This window comes from Anabas testudineus, chromosome 10 (assembly GCF_900324465.2).
Source record: "Anabas testudineus chromosome 10, fAnaTes1.2, whole genome shotgun sequence".
NCBI classification, from domain to species: Eukaryota; Metazoa; Chordata; class Actinopteri; order Anabantiformes; family Anabantidae; genus Anabas; species Anabas testudineus.
This window is the reverse complement of record NC_046619.1, coordinates 12,733,676-12,749,606: the sequence shown is the minus strand read 5'-3', so window position 1 is coordinate 12,749,606 and position 15,931 is coordinate 12,733,676. Positions and strand designations below refer to the sequence as shown.

The window sequence follows — 15,931 nt, the reverse complement described above, 5'->3', positions numbered from 1 at the left end:
GCGAGGGAGGTGGAAAGAGGAGGAAATGGTAAAACAAAATAAAAGAGAGAGGAATGGTCGTAAAAACGTGCTGGTTGCCTATGAGAGCTGTTAACAATGACGAGGAGGAAGGGCAGCTCAGTAGAAATGATCACAATCCATCTAAAATCGGTTTCAAGATTAAGGGAAAATATTGTGAAAGCATAACCTATTTTAAACATGACCACTAATGCTGATCTAAACTGATCATATGATTAGATATGAAATGTGTTGCAAACCAGTGTTAAATAAGTGAACCTCTGTTCCTGGGATCATAAGACAAGCAGGCAGTCAGTGACAGCATAGCAATCAACCAGCCCCCTTTTCTTTCCCTTTCATTTCATCATCTTTACAGACTGAGAGTGACATTCCTTCTGTCACATGTCCTTCAATTTGATTAGTGATATCATCTTGAGTGTTTGCAGCATATTTTAAAAGCTCCACAGCTAACTATAAAGAGAAGGGGAACTTTAGAGTAAAGGGGGACAGACGAGCTCAACTATCTATCATGTTTTATTATGGCCTGGTATGTGTGTTGGGCAAGGGGGGTGTGCACAGCAAGCCAGACAAAAGCTTCTGTTAACTAGAGTGCAACCGCAGAACATTTCTGGATACGCCTCTCTTATGAGTTGACGTTGGCCTACAGAGGCTGCATACAGTTTGGGAGCTTTTCTCTACTCAATAGGACTAAACGTTCCACGGATGCCCAGCTACAAATAGTTAGAGAAGCATGTGCTTGGCGGGCTTTTGACGAGGTTTCATAAGAACAGGAAAGAAGGTTTAAGTGGAACAGGTGGTTGCTGGGTGAGAAAAAAAGGGGTGCAAAAAAAAGGAGCAGGGGGCAGAAGTGGCAAAGTGTCGGGTTTCCACAAGGCAGGTCTTTCACAGCTGAATGGTGCAAGCATGACCTTCCAGGTTCATGGGAGGCTTTACAACAAACATTCCAACAGAGGTTTGCCGCCTGGATGTACAATAAAACACTTTTCTAGAGGACACAGAGTAGATGACCTTGGAAAGGAGCGATGGTTAATAGCAAATGATATCTAGAGACACTTACCTCGGATTGCTCAAGCAAAGCCGAGGGCTTCAGTCTGATGCTGTGGGTCTTCTTCTTTCGTGACTTCTGTTGATAGAAACAAATGATTGATGATTAGTATCTATCATGTTGCTCTCTGGGACAGTCTTACACCATCTTTAATCTTTTGTGTTTGACAAACGAAATGAATTACAAGTCTCTGTTGCATCAAGTCACATGTTTTCAGAGCATTTAATAATTAACAGAAAGTAGCAGTATTGACCCGGGTGGGTAATTATGCAAAACACCCATCAAGTAAATAAGTCCATCTCCTTGTTTGATGTGGCTTGCACATCTGCAGATGCCACGATAGGCGGATACAGTTTGAAATTAGTTATAAGTTCAAGAGCAGGAAGTCCATTTCAAGAGGAGTTGTAAAAAGAGAAGGTCTCTGTAATATTTTGTGAATTCATCTGCTCTAGTTCAATTGTTTCACTAATGCGAGAAAACGGTGCACTGCTAAGAAGTATAAAACCACTGCACCATAACAGAAGAGAAGGGGAGTCACATACAGCACTGTATTAGAGCAAAGTCAGCCTTTTACCGGTCGTAACTAGTCCAAAATGTTACAGGACTAGTGGGGATTATTGCTTCAATCCACCGGTACATTGTGAAACAAAGCCTTCTCTTTGTCAGTCCCAGTACAAACAGAACCAGACTTGATGTGTGTACAGACAGGCATCTACCAGTGGGAACATGTCCCTCAGAAAAATGTTTCTGAGACTCTCCAACCCCTTCATTAACCTCCCCCTCCCCAGTGCTCCATGTTCAATAAACTACAGTGCTCATTACTTAGGTGAAAATTATGCCAAATAACTATGTTTGTGGAACTGTTTGTGAAACAGTCTGGATGAAAGTACCTGACAAACAGTAAATGCAGTAGTGAGAAAGCGAGTAAATGGTCTCTTTAAAACCAGAATTAGTGGGAAGGCTTTTAAAATGCTTTGAGGGTTCTGACTGGGAATACGTTCTTGTTGATTGCCTTTTTGAACTGGTCCTATACTGAAATAGACAGGACATAGCTGAGAGAAATGCCAGCCGTACATGGCTGTTATTATGTTTGTGTAGGGAGGCAGCAGCTGTGTATACTCTCTGGCCCATACTCTAGTTACAGAGACATTAATGAGACGTGTGGAGAGTCACTCTGGTGACTCAATGTTAGGGCTCTATGAATGATATTTTTCACAGGTACCAGTTTAATGGTGAGGCATGGCTCATCTTAGTGATGCATAAAACCCAAATTACATAAAGTGTACGTGAAATCTCTACTGAAGATTGTGAATGTGATTTGCAATAGCATCAAAATCAAATACATTCTCATGCAAGTAGATGTTTTTACAGTGGTCATATCAAAGTAAACACACTCAAATGATAAGAAATGCGCCCCACCTCTTTACTCAACACCTCGGTGACACCACACACATAAACACACACATGTGTGTGCACAGTAAGGTGTAGTATGGGGACCAATAGCAGGGAAAGGAAACACAAACACGTGTGTTGAAAAGTATAAGGACCACGCCACAGTCCACGAGGTGGATCGCGCCGCTTTGCTTGTGTCTGTGCTCTGCTCTGCTCTGCTCAGCGCACAGCCCCACCCAGGCCTCCAGTCACACACATTCCTTGATAGAGCTGTCAGGCCAGCTGGAAGGGAGCCCGGCCTCTCCCCACAGTGACTAACTCCAAAGAAATGTCCTCTTTCTCTCCAACTCCAGCTTCAGTCTACGCTGCCCACCCTAGTGCTGACCCCCTGTAGTCAGTCCACCACACCCCTGAGTCTCCACATTATGTCACCTTGAAACGCAGTTTACAAATCAATGCTGAGAAGTACATGAACAAACTCGTCGTCATCCACATCATTATCATTGTTATTTTATTATTATCATTGTTGGCTCCAGCTGTGCCTTCAGTTGATGCAACAAACATCACTCTGCACCTCACTGCTTTCCACATCCACTTGAGGCCTTATCTCTTCTCCTGTTGCTTTGACCCACATCTGGACTGTTGAACTAATTTAGGTCTCAACACGCTGGAAACTGATCAAAGTGACTTTAGTCAATTCAACACATTGATTGCCAAATCAAATCAATTTTCTGATCAGAAAACAAGAGCAGTGTGACAATGATTAAACTCAATCGTAAGTGAATCCGGCACAGCAGTGCTGGTGAGTGATAAGATTTGATTATGAGCAGTGCACAAAGGCAACGAGAGAAAGAGCCACACTAACCAAATCAATCTTGTTATCAAAACAGAATAGACTCCCTGTTCTCCTCTGTGTGTAGTAGTTTGACGCAGCAAGTACTACAAATGAAAAAGGAGATAGAGGAGGCCCCCGACATACTGTAGGTTCAGTCTTCCCTCAAAAACCCAGAGAGGACATGCATGTGTGACACATATCCAAGGAATGTGCATCAAAATAAAGGGTTCTTTTCTGTACTCCGCAGTCCACATAGTCCTAAAGCAAACCACAAGTGCTGTATAAGCCCAAAGCCTGCCCACTGACGCCAACTTGGCCTGGTGTTGATTAAACCAACCCCTGTCAAAGAATCCCTTCTGGCAGGGGTTCTTTGCACCAAGTCGAAAAATGAAAGAAAACTCTTGAAATCCTCATCCCTTGTTTTTACAAGATCACAAACAAGACAAGGATTGTGTGCTGAAATGTGCCAACTGTGCATTGATTCTCATGTCGCTTTTTTGTGTAACCTTACAAAAAGACTTTAACTGTAAGGTCCAATGCGGTACCAGGTGTGTCAGGTAACACATAGCTCCTATTATTACACATTGCTGTCTTTTGTGCTCACAGACATTAAAAGAGGGATGATATTTGAATTTCTTCCCTTGTGGTTTATTCCACTTAGGATTGTACCACGTTAACCTTCTATATCTAGGAATTTAGGATGGGTCACCAACGCTGGGCCTTTAAGCAATTGTCAGCTATATGTAAAAGTATCTTTATGATTAAAAAAACATTATTTTGCAAAAATGAAACAAAATATTTTTAGATATTGCTAAAAAACTGGAAATGAGAAGTGGTCCCGGGCTGGTTCCTACAGGCAGTTTCGGAGCCAAGAACAATGAGCAACTAACAAAGTATTAAGAGAGGCATGGCAACGTTTGTTCTGCACAGAGGCATACATAATAGAGTTGAACATGCAAAGTCTGTATTTGGCAAGACTAGTTACACCAGAAACAGGGTGAGAAAGAGCTTTACGGGCATTCTTAGCAACACTATAGGCTATGCTGTGTAACTGACGAACTTCCACTCAGCATCCTCTGGCAATTTATTCAGGATTTTCACAGCAGCTGTTTGCACAAGAACAAATTTTAAGACCATTCTTAGAGCAGGAGGCATCGAGGTTAAGAGGAGGGCAAGATGGCAACCAGAGCAGGAGTGTGTATGACAGCTTTAGCTATACAACTTGAAAGAAAGCAGCGCATTAGGATGTGTATTTACTCTTAGTATCTTGACCACACCAGAGCAGTGCACAGTTGTTTGGAGAAGGAGAAATGTTGGATTGTGGGAGGTGCCAGCATACTGAGATGCACAGTACACTGTGCCAGAAAGAATCACAACAGCATTCGTGGGGGTTGAGGGGTGCAGCTCAGACATTCGGAGAGGGGCAGGTAGGCTGTGCAGCGGAGCAACAGTTATGTAACACTGCAAGATTTGTTGTTTTTGAAGAGGTGTGTACACCAGATGTTTGGCAGTGCAGCGCTGAAAGTTCTTGGCTTATCAGATAAATGATTCACACCCTTTCTAAATTCCGTCAAAAAAAAAAAAAAATCCCAAGCTTGAATTTACAACATACAAGTTTGAATTGCAAGCATGGGTGTGGTTTTCATGGGGTGTTAAGTGTGACTTATCATAACTGTCTCATCATACCTCTCAGGTCACTATTTCTTGAAAAACGAGGACAAGCAATGCAAATGATGGGCACTTCAGGACACTCAGGACATGACGAAACACTCCAAACCAACACTTGGTGAATGCAAAGGGAGCGGCTGCTGGGTGGATTGCCTAGAAAATTGGACACTGCACCTAGATATATTGGAGCTGGAACAGTTGTGTTCCCTACAAATTTGCCATTGTTTTATTTAATCAGTCCCAGTGAGACTTCTGTAACATTGCTGGAACTTCAGGATATCCATGTAAGTTAATGCCAAATGTGAAAAAAAAAAAAGCTTGATGGCAATCACCCTCTCTTCATTCAGCCTGTTTACTACATCTACCTCCCTCTTTTCACCTCTCTGTCCCTCCTTCCAACCACCCATTCAACAAGCCAATGAGGAAATGGCAGAGGAAGTGTGCTAGAGATGAGTTTCTTTCCGTTTTCACACTGGCACGACTGAGCAACGCCACCCTTCTCGCCTCTACTGCCAGGCACGGCAAGAACATGTAGTGGCTCTGGTGAGACACCGAGATAAAAATCTTGACACGGTTGAGCTAAGATTCCAAAGTCATGAGGCACGTCCTTTTCCTGAGGCTATCAAAGATACTGTTTGTTAAATTAGTGGAGCACATTGGAATACTGGCTGTGATGAATGAGCGAAGTTTGATCAAGAAATCTTCAAAATGTCTGTGTTGTTTTTTTTCAGACTTCCAAAATGCCATACATTGTTTTAGGTGACATCATAATGTAGCTTCAGCACTGCAGCATTTGTTGAAAGTGCAAGTATATTGACAATCGGTACACACCCCAGGCTATGATGAGGCCCTGTTAACTGACAGAAGTTTAAGCTGAGCGTTAGGAACCAGTTCTGTAAGTTTCCATGCTTGGAAAAAAAAAGTCTCTTATTCATCATGTACATCATGTCTATATGTTTGCATGCAACAAAATCATATGTAAGACTTCTATGGTACTTTATTTCATATTAAAACAGATTAACGCCCAGACTTTTGAATTTCTACAAACATAAAACATATGATAACTTTTACTGACAAAGTGCCTGAAGATCATTTAACCCTTTATCACCATTTGGCTCCTCAAGCAGTCTGTGCCACAGGCAACTTGACGAGAGCAATTTGAGAAATGCCAGACATTTACAGCTTTGAGCCAAGTTAGCACTGTAGAAAAAGAGTGCGCAGCACAGAGCAAACAGCAGCCCTCCCTAGCGCTGCACTGAAATTACGTTTGGGTGTGGCAGGAGGGAGCAATGGAGAACAGGCGACTGCACGGAGAGAAATATGACTTTCAACCAAGTTCAACATAGGATTATGTGTGGTCTAGACTTTTTTATCTGCTTTTTTCTTTAACTTGATCAAAAAAAACCTCACATCAAACGCAGACCAGACTGTACGTGATCATTAAAGTCTGAACCAGCGCTGACAAAATGCCATTTATCCTTTAAGTAGACACTGAGCAGAAAAGTACTTATTCCTCATCTTTTGGGTTTATTAAACGTGTTTCTCACTTTCTACAAAAGTGCAAAGTCTTAGCTTCCCCCTTTATGCCTCAAACCTGGTTTCAATTAGCTTGTCTTTCCAAACCACTACATTCCATTACTCCCCTCCTCACCCTCGCCCCGCCCATCCCCCCTTCACTAACTCATTCCCTGACTCTCTTTCTCCGTCTTCCTCTTTCCTTCTCCTCTTCCACCATCTCCTCCCCTGTACACCCTGGCCAAGAGCCCAGGTCAAGATTCAAGGTAATAGAAAGAAACAGAAATCTCTCTCTGCCCAGGGCTTTAAAAAGTAAGTCATAAAAACGTGTACATGCCTCGGTACAAGAGGGCAGTGATAGATTTCAGCTTTCTCTCATGTAACACTGTTCAAAAACTGATTGATGTCATATGAAGGCACATTCATAGCATTCTACAAAGGCAGTGGTCCCTGTTTAAGATTTACATTGGTCCATTTAACTGTTAATTATACAGCACCCTTCAATGTAGTGGACAATCAGAGAAAGGTGATTCATTCTGCTTTTGCTGACATGAACTAGACACTGCAGGAAAAGAAATGTGTGGCTGTGCATTGAGGGACAAACTCCTACAACAGTCTGCTAGTTTATGTTTTATTTTTCTTCTTTTTGGCCTTGAAGGGTGTGCCTCTGCGCGGAGACAGCACAGCAAGAAGGGAGGGAGGAAGAAAAAAGGAGGGGGGGTGAAGGGAGGTGAAGGAGAGGAATCCACACCCAAGCTTGTTCCTGCAGGCCCGCAGAGAGAAGTACCTTTACTTTTTAAAGTCTCTTCAAAGGGCGTTGGTCAGATAAGAGAAACACCTTAACAATAACATCAGTGCGCGCAGCAGGGTTTTATGATTATTTTGATAATCAAGTGTGTGGGTTATTCTGGTACTAAAGAAAAGTGCTATCACAAACATTATAAATTATATATATGGAAAGCACATCCATGTGGAACAAAAGTAAAATCACTACACCAAACCATAGTCACTTCTTATATTGTTAGGTTGTAGGGATTTGCCATTTAAAAAAACAACTAAAATCATATGAATGTACAATAAACTCTCTCTAAAACTGTGGATTCAGCACTTTTATGCACCTTTGATCGCAGCCGCCGTGTGCAGCTAACAGAAAAGTGAAGTGCGCAACTCCAGTCAAATCCTCCGCATTCATGTGGTGGCTGTGGGTACACACCCACTTCTCGTGTCCAGCACTGTTTCAAATGAGTATTGAAACCTTATGATTACATTCATACAAAGTGACTGCCACTTTTACAACCTCACAGAGAACCGCTATGTATTAATAAACATGTTTTCTCCTCAAAGAACCGAGCAGCATTGAAAAACGTCCTTCTATGAAAAGCCAGAGGATAACAGTGGAGATAAACAAAGTACAAACCAGGAAAAAAGTCACTATAATCTCACTACTGATACACAGACTCTCTCTAAGTTCCCACTGGAACATTACAGAAACACTGGACTAACTTTGACACTTTTGCAACTTAGATGTTTGAACAATATTCAACTTTTTGTAAGTGAACAACTTTTTGCAGCACTTCAGTTGTTAACAAAGCAAAAAAAAAAAAAAAAAAAAAAACTTGCAGCAAAGTTCAGAAACAGAGTTTTAAAAACACATTCATTTCAATCTGAGGAAGAAAAATGAAACACACGCTTACCTGTGCGCAGTCTTTGCGCCCAAGAAGCCTCAAACCAGCTCGAGCATCCTTGAAAACGTGTCCTCTCCCTTTCTCCCCAGTCCAAGAAAACAGTTCTTCCAGTCACAACTTTGCAGTCTAATAGGATTCTGTCACTCCTTTCCTATTTCTCGTTCAACCAAATTTCCAGGGCGTTTTTTTTTTCCCCCCTCTCTCTCTCTCCCTCCCTCCTCTGCTGTGGGTTGATTTTAACTTCTTTTTTCTTACTGCCTGCTCCTCTTGGCTGAGCAGAGTGGTTGAACAGGGAGCTGGGTAGGGCTCCTGGTTTGCAAAGGGAGGGGCATACAAGGGAGGGAACCGGTGCAAGGGAGTAGTCCACACCAGTCATGGGACCACCCACCACACTTCACATGAAGGCTCTGACATGCAACAGGAAAAAGAAAACCCTTCTGCTTCAAAAAAAAAAGCAAATTCAGTGCAACATATCTTTCTTAAATGCCTATAGGTATCACCAACATGTTAACAGCAGTCAGAGTGTACATGAAAAGTACCTGCTCTGTCAAAGTGAGGAATTATATATATTAAATATAGATATTTTCTTTTCTAAAAAAACAGATGACTCAAATTAAATGGATTGTAGAGTGGCATTTTGAGCCTGGCATGGACATTTTTGCTTTATCTTTGGCACCGGTAGTAGTAACAAAAAAGGAAGATAACATTTTGAATGTTTCGAGCTAATTCAGGACACATGACTCACCTCTGTAGATCCAGCTCACACTCATAACTCAAGACGCCTTTTATAAAAGCTTACACATTTGTGCAAGACAGCATGGCAGTCAGAATCCACTGCACCTTTTTTTCTTAACGTATTGTTCTGTAATGGGTTTTAAAGAAAAAAACGTTTCATTTACACAGTGAGGCACCACAAAATGGGCATCATATGATTAGACAATGACATAAACATGCTATTACAGCATTTAAATGACTGCACACAAAGTGGCACAAGGTTGTCATTAACAAAATGACTCAGGATTGAGTCCTTTACTTACATACAAAAGGCAAAGTGTGTATTTACAAGGCAAGATCTTTTTTTCTGTTTTTCTTTTCTGTTTTATATTAACAACGCCCACCCTGAACCAGATCTTTATTTATGCTGTGGACTTTAAACCAGGAGATTTGGAGGACGTGCTTTACAGTATTTCCTTTCACAAATTCATAATCTAAAAACAGGAATTGTAATCTCAGTAATTGTCACTTAATACCATACTCTCTTCCCTTTATAGGTGTGTAATGACTAGTGTGATGTGAAAAGACGCTTCTTATTTTCTGCATACTTTTCATCAGAAGAAGTGGTTCAAATCCTCAATGCACTGATCAGTGATCATAGTGATCATTCAGTGGCAAGAAATTACTTCATTCCCAAAAGGCAAACCATTGTCAGCCACATGTCCTTGATCAGAATCACAGTCACACAGTGTAGCTGCTGTTAAAGGTGCAGGTGATTGTTTAGTGCTGCACAATTAATACTAAACTCCATAGCTGAACAAACCAAAATGCATCTTTACATGCTAACACCATAATTTAAAGAGGGGAAGGATTTGTATATTGTCTGCACATCACCGAACACAAATCATGTTTGTACTCTGAATTTGATTCCATAAAGTGTCTGTTGGATACAAACCTAATCCCTGGATGGGACATTATCAAACTCAAATAATAGGATTTTCACCACTATTTACAGAAAGCCAATTGATATAGACAACCTTTTGAACTCTGAGTGTAGTTATCCCACATCCCTTAAAACCAGCTTTCCAACAAGTGGATTTTATCGATTCTAAAGAATTTGCAAGAGAAGAATTCATAGTACAAAGTGATAAGATGCAAGAATGTTTCAGAGATAAGGGGCAGTCCAAAGCATGTGTTAAGTCAACTATTGACCAGGTTTTTCTAATAGAATCTAGAGTCTAATAAAAAGGAAAAACTAATATTTTCTACAGTAGATTTACTCAATTCATTAAACCCACATAGGAATTAATACATTCTTAATGCTAATTTAATCAACAAACATTATATATAGGGACAAAGGAGAAGCACATTGTAAAGCGCCATGTAGCAGAAGCACATGTATCCAGAAGGAAAGGAAGCTTTGCACGTAGGTATGATACCAAAAAATGTGTTTTGTCTCCAATAATTTTAGGGATTTTCATTCTGAGACTAATACAAATAATGTCTAATACAGTCTGTCTATCTCAACTGCCTACACAAAAGGAAGACTCATCGCAGATATCAAATCACAAATCCAATGTTGAATAAAAGAATGAAATGACTCATAGAGGTGGAGATACACATTGCAAAAATCTGGCAGATTTAAACTTGACACCCTATGTCTGACTAAGAAAAACAACCTATTGGTCTTTTTGTAACGAATAAGATGCTTTTCCTTTTGGGACCTTCACTTCTTTATGAATGGCTGCACCCCCGGCCTCTACAGTTTATTTACTGTGCGATCCTCACTGTGATAAAGGCAAAAATATTATTGTTGTTTGTAAATGAAGGGGTTTCATGTGACTGGGTGTGATCCTCTTCTGTGATCAAAAATACTTTAAGCCACGATGCACTGAACGATGTGTTATTTTGTGCTCCCTCACAATATTGTCTCTGTGTCTATTCCAGCCTCGGCACAGAAACACGGGCTTTGTCTCTAACGCTCAAATGCAGAGGCAGCCAAAGTAAACAGGGCGCAGCCTAACTCACCTCCAATATGAATAAGAATTAAAAAAAGGTATTCTTTTTCACACGCCGTGACTGTAGTTTAGCCAAATGTTTATAAAGAATTATGCCATGTTATACAATGGAAAGTGTGATTTGTGTGACTGTCAGTGTAGTGAATAAATAAAATAGATGAGTCCAGACGGGGCCATATTGGGTGGGGCAAATTCTCCACCCAATAAGGCTTATGGGAATGCATCGGGAAAATAAGCCCTTACAAGCTCATAGATGAAACTGTCTGATAAAGCTTCAGATCATTAGTCCATTAACCATTTTAGGATAGTGATTTTAAACCACTGGTTATTAAACAGCATTAGTATAAAGGTGGTTGTTGCTGAATTTATTCATTAGTTAATGTCATGTTCTAAATATCTTTTACTCATGCAAGTGAATCATTTACCTGTTTTTTGCTTGTTTGTTTTTTGGGCTATGTATTTATCTATTAATTCATTATTTACCAATCCATCAGTGTTTTTAACAATACTGTCAACTGTTCTATCACTTGTAGCCATTATTTCAGATTTTTTTTTTTTCAAACATCATTTAAAGATAAATCTCGATTCTTTTCATTTGTTCAGTTTCTTTAGTCCTCAATAGAGTTATTTTAAGACCTCGCTTTTATGTAGCTAGTTGTACGGTTAATGCGCTACTCTAAGCTGTGTATTTAAACCATTTATTTATGTCTCTACACCTCTCTGCTCACTTTCTAACTGGTTTCAATACAGCATCATTTGCAACTCATGCAGATATATATTTATTAAATAATATTTTCTCATTATCTTCATGTATGCCCTTAAAACCTTAGAAGCATCCCCTGGTTATGAATATGGTTGAGTTGAGAAATGTATAAGGATCCAGTTTTGCAGATGGAATATTATGTGGGATGTGAATGTGTGTGTGAGTGTGTTCACACCAGTGTCAAGCCTCTTTTGAACCACCCCTTACCACCTTGTCCACACGTTACGCCAGTGTTCTGCGAGGTGAAATAGCAAGGAACATGCAAGGAGTGGTGCAAACATAGAAGGAAGTTACTGCGTGGCTTTGTGGGGAGCGAACAGGGAGTGGCACGCACACTCTTGCACATGTGCGCACACACATATTTTGTTATTACCACATTACACTATTATGAGTCAGGAGAAATCAGATTTTTTTTTTGTTTTCTCTAAAAAACAGGGAAAAGTTTTTGTCCTTTCTGTGTGTGTGTGTGTGTGTGTGTGTGTGTGTGTGTGTGTGTGTGTGTGTGTGTGTGTGTGTGTGTGTGTCCGCAAATGTGCATGCTGTAATTGTGTTCATGCTGAGATAAAGGAGGGTACTCCCAAACATGAGTAACATGAGCAGGAATCATAGTAAGAAGGATGCTTAGGATTGTTTACTTAAACATGTAACACAGTTTTGAATGAACCTCACCTTTTATAAAATACCCATATGTTGCTTTTTTATCGAATTTAAGTTTTTGCATCAGATCTATGTTTCTGCATCAGCATAATGGATCATGTCCTACCACTGGACCTGTTTGCTCAGCTCCATATATGCTTGACATTTTGCAAATGAGGTGTGGCTAATGTTGCCTTCGCTGCTTCCAGACAAGACAGACAACTCCTATGATGTGTGTGCATGTAAACAGCAGGATGCCTCTCCGAACCGTGTGCTGCTAAGCGGCTTTTCTGCAGGTTTTTAATGTTTATGGCGACCTAACAGCCCCACTGCAAACACTTGCCCTGCAGCGTGCTCTTTACTGCTCCTAATGACCATGCTCATGCACTTTCACTTTTCACAAAAACTTATTGTTAATGTTTTTAACTTATGTTAAAAACATTATGAGACATTGATTTGCTCCTCTTAAACATAGCTAAGTCAGTCCACAGCAGAACTTGGAGTTCAAAATAAAAATAAGTGAAATAGTTAGAGAATGACTGCGCTAAAATGTGGATTGTGCAATAGGGATGAAAGTAAACATTAGGGAACATTTTGCACAGAGTGCATGCTTTTAAATACCCTGTCCTGTCTGTCTTTTACCGCTTTGTGGCAGGTCACTCTTGAATACAAGGATATGTGGGAATGGGTGTGTTTCCTGGTCCTAGGTGTGTCAGCCAGTGTGAACCAGCGCAAATAGCTTGGCTCAGACGTGCAATGAGTCACAGCCCATGACTACAATGAAAACAGGGCAGCAGAGACTGTAGAGAAGAGGAAAATCAGAGGATTAGATGGGATGGATGGTTGAATGTGTGTGCCAATGGTGTGTGTGTCAGTGGTGTGTGTGTGCGCCTGTGTGTACTTGTTTGTGTATGTTAATGTCTCCTGTAGGATAAAGAAGTCACATGGCACTGGACTGGGCAAAACCGTAATATGTTATATGATTAAAGAGAAGTAACACCACACCTGGATTTAATGGTTATTTATATTCTGCCAAATCTCCTTGTGCAACTGTTTGCCTCTCCACACAGACATTAGAGCCAAATGGGTGGGAGTTGCACAATTGATTGTGTAATGCAGGTTCATTCAGATGCAAAGAACTATCTAGACACATTGCCCATTTTTCAATAGTTCTACAGTAGTTTGCAAAGAAAACAGATAAAGGTTAGGATGTGGTCAGAAGACGGAAAAGTTTTGCATTATTCTTGAAAACTGTTACAATCCCAAACTGAAATTCTTTCCAGCAGACAATGCACACTGTGTACTTGGCAGACGGCCTGTTTGTATGAGTCATCATGGTCATTTGCAAGAACGTGTGATAGAATAGAAGGCTTTAATTAAAAAAACATTTTAGGATGTGGCCGTTAGCTGCTCGTACTTCTTTTTATTATGTATTTTGTATGTTTGCTACAACTGACTGCTACAAAATATATTTAAACTAAGACTTAACCAATAAGCTAAGGCTGGAGTCAGTGTCCTACTTCTCTGAAAGCCAAGTGAAGACTGAGTATCACTTTCATTGGCAGCAATTCAAACACAATAAGAATTTATGACAAGAGCAGACCTATTTAAAACACCTGCTTTAACTGAAACTTGTTTGATGCATTTCTGCTTGTTTGACAGTGTCAATAAACCGTTAAAGTCTTTTAACCAGTTTGCTGCTCCTAAGGCACTTTCCTTCCAAAACAAAATTTAGTGGAACTAGAACAATTCTTTGTACACAAACTTCATTAGATTTTTTTTAGACAATGCAACATTGTCAATATTGTTTCACCAGCCAACGCAGAAGACACAGTCAGATAAATATAGTGAAAGAGTCATTGTCAGCGTCGCAGAATGTCAAAGGAAACGCACTACAGATTCAGCTTGTGTTCTTCATAAATGAATGAATGCGCCATTGTTGAAGACGGGTCCAAAAAGACTGCAAAATGAAGCAGCACAAACAGTGGCCTATCATGCGTTGTTGTTTTGAATTTAGAAATACAAAGTGCAGTCTGTTCTGTTTGATTTGATGTTCTCTGTTAGTCATAATTGATATCACCGCCTCCCTCTAGCTTAAGGATTGTGACAGACATAACTTCTGGGTGATCACCTGTGATGACAGAAAGCTCAGGTTGTGTGAAGACAAGAAAGACAAGACAGATAATACCTGCATTCGTGTTATCTTTTACCTGCTGTGTGTATTGTTAATAGAAACATACTGAGCGACATCAATCAGAACTTTTGTGTGTTTGAACTGTTGAGATAAAAATCTAATGCAAAGCAGTAAAGTAGGAATTAAAAAGATAAGAAAGAGACAGAACAGACAGAATTGGACAGGCTGAATTTTATATTTGTTGCTTATGTTTTCAGTACTACTACTATAAGTCTGATTAAACACATCACTACCTCCTTGCAAACTAAGTTTTAAGACTGAACTGGATGATTTCTTCTTCGTTATACGTCTTGCTGTAAATCTTGTCTTGAACCAACCCATCTAATCAGTGATGGAATGTCACTTATGCATCCTGCAGCATTTACTCAAGGAATATTGCTTCATACTCTACTTCACTTGGAGGAAGTTTCCAACAACTATTGCAAATATGTAAGCAAGCATGTACATTGTGCCCATTTGCACACTCTGGAGTTGCGATGCATTAACCATCTGATGAATGTACATATCGATGCACATCATGAATGGATTTTGTTCGCTTGCCTTGTTCCTCACTTGTAAGTCGCTTTGGATAAAAGCATCTGCTAAATGAGGGCAGTGAGAGTAAGCTGTGAAGTTGTGGGCTGGACGGCTAACTTACTTGAAGCTCACTAAAGGATGGGAGGTGCAGATTTATCACTGCAAGTAACAGCTCTCATTCGGTCACTTCAATTATGGCTTCTTAAATAAGATACAAGTTATATACATGTAATGACTATTTTGTGTATGGTATATATTAATGTTACTTAATATTCCTTATAGACTATGAATGATCCATTGAAAATATATTTGGACACATTAACCTGTATTTGATTTACAAGATTATTGGTCATAATTGGAGCATTTCTGACTTGTTAAATTGCTGCCTAAGTTAAGGAATGTCTTCCTCTTTGCAATTTAACTTAATTTAAGTAGCACTGATCATTGCATTTTCTTCATCTTCTTGGCAAAGTAATTAGAGCGTTAAACTAAAGCAAATCAAAGACATATTCCTGATCCCATATGCCAGCAAAAAGTTTACCCTCAACTCAGTAAACACAGGAAAAGTATCACCACACATGTGATTTCGTGCTGCCCTGCCTCTGGAGTCCTGTGAGCAAGCAAGCCGGCACTTCTCAAAACAAAGTGGACATCGAGTAACCACGAGAGCGAAGCGTATCCATGGAGAGATTACAACTACAAAGGATTTACAGTCAGCTAATGACAGTCTCCATGATACACTATCTTGCAACACACCCACACACAGGTCACCCCGCCTGATATTTGCCATCACCATAGTAACGTCTCATTGGTAATGTTTTTGGAATTCCCCGCAGCGCGTGGTCCCTTACTCACACACGCTGATGATTCAGATAGGCCAGTTGTTCCTTTGGTACAGAGAAGAATGTAAGGGGAAAAAAGGGGAATAAGAG

At 40.2% G+C, this 15,931-nt stretch overlaps 1 protein-coding gene across 7 annotated transcripts in view; it reads right to left on the bottom strand.

The window, feature by feature from the left end:
• Positions 1–8,408, bottom strand: part of ahnak (AHNAK nucleoprotein) — a 32,908-nt gene extending 24,500 nt beyond the window's left edge. For 5 of the 7 annotated variants that reach the window (XM_026357333.2, XM_026357332.2, XM_026357328.2 and 2 more), the window contains exons 1-2: positions 8,168–8,407; positions 1,076–1,141 (exon numbers count right to left, since the gene is read on the bottom strand). The gene's annotated coding sequence lies outside the window, so the exon portion shown is untranslated. Of the gene's footprint in view, positions 1–1,075; positions 1,142–8,167 lie in introns of all 7 variants that reach the window. The other 2 variants (XM_026357327.2, XM_026357330.2) reach the window with 1 other exon arrangement.
• Positions 8,409–15,931: the final 7,523 nt, after the last annotated feature.